Source organism: Zalophus californianus, chromosome 12 (assembly GCF_009762305.2).
Source record: "Zalophus californianus isolate mZalCal1 chromosome 12, mZalCal1.pri.v2, whole genome shotgun sequence".
Taxonomy (NCBI): Eukaryota; Metazoa; Chordata; class Mammalia; order Carnivora; family Otariidae; genus Zalophus; species Zalophus californianus.
This window is the reverse complement of record NC_045606.1, coordinates 12,368,218-12,369,708: the sequence shown is the minus strand read 5'-3', so window position 1 is coordinate 12,369,708 and position 1,491 is coordinate 12,368,218. Positions and strand designations below refer to the sequence as shown.

The window sequence follows — 1,491 nt, the reverse complement described above, 5'->3', positions numbered from 1 at the left end:
ATGAAGCCCTCCCTTTGTCTACTAGCCACCTCCCCATCAAAGCCCAACCCCAGGCCACACGCAGGAACGGGCCCTAGGCAGCATGCCTAGGCTTGGAGAGGCAGTATACTATCAGTTAAATACAGCACCTTCTAAACTTTAGACTATTCCAAACTTGAGGCCGTCACGAAGCACAACTGACAATGGCAACTAGGGTGTGAATTATCTTCATACACACAGGCCTTGTGTTTGAGTGACAGACAATACCTCTGCATTAAGCATGGGAATCCCTTACCTACTATTGCTATCAGTAAATGATTCACAAGGCCTACAAAGAAATACATTTCTAACCATGTGGCACACCATCCATCCACTTGGATGGATGCCTCTGCCCTGGGCGTGTCCAGGTAATGCTCTTCTGAAGTAAAACACAGCCCAGGCAGAGGGAAGAGAGCATCTGAAAGTGGGCCCAGCCACAGAGTTGGCATCATGCCCCTCTACTTGTGTGACCTGCAATGTGGATCTGCTGTTAACCAGGGATGCCAATGAGAGTCAGCAAGCTATGGTCCATAGTGGTTACTGTGCGTGGGCACTCTTTTAGGGGCTTTATCTTGATGGTGTGACATAATCCTCATCTTACAGATGATGAAACAGGCTTAGAAAGGCTAAAGTATTTGCTTAGCTATACCCCTATACATACTAATGGAATGGATGTCCAATAGGGTGCCAGGTGTTAAGAGAGTTAAAAAGCATAAGAGAGAGACTTAAACGCGTAAGAATAGCACCTGACTTCAAAGTTACAAATCTTTAATTTGTTCCCCCATAGATTTTGTCTAAGCCTAAGAGATCAGTGGAAGACAAGTGATTCCCCTCAACCCCCATTAGAGTTAAGGTGACAAGAGTAATCCACATAAACAATTCACTTGATCTTAGCCAAAAGGCCGAGAAGTGATCCACATAAACAATTCGTGTCCAACTAAATTTGGTGGTCCTATTTCAAACTATGTCTCTGAAAAAAACTTTTTCATTTTGAGGTGAACTTAAAATATATAGAAGTACAACTATCTGTATGTTTAATAAACTCCATTTTTAAAAGTAAAAATCTATGCAACAAATTTCACATGTTCATGTATATTCAATATATCATTTGATTAAAGAAATAAAGAATCCTGACACTTTTAGGTTGTTATGTTAGTAGGAGACAATATAAAATGACTAACTACAACTTTGCCTTTCATTTTCCTTGCTGACCTTCCTTTAATAAAAAAATCAGACAAACTAAAAAAACTTTTATCAGTAATACAAATAATCCATTACTCTATCACATACATTGAACAAATAACATTCTTTATAATGTTCAAAAACTTAAAATTTTCAAAAGTGGTTGGAAAATACCTTTGTGGCTTTTTAAAAATTAAAATGGCTGTATTCAAATTTACTCATTCAGTTGGGTCAGTTTTTGTTGTTTTACATAAAGCTGCTCTGAAACAATCCTGTTCTTCCTGGTGTGTT

The 1,491-nt window shown here is 38.7% G+C and overlaps 1 pseudogene; it reads right to left on the bottom strand.

Moving 5' to 3' along the window:
• Positions 1-785: 785 nt before the first annotated feature.
• LOC113912117 lies at positions 786-932 on the bottom strand (annotated as a pseudogene).
• Between the last annotated feature and the right edge of the window lie 559 nt (positions 933-1,491).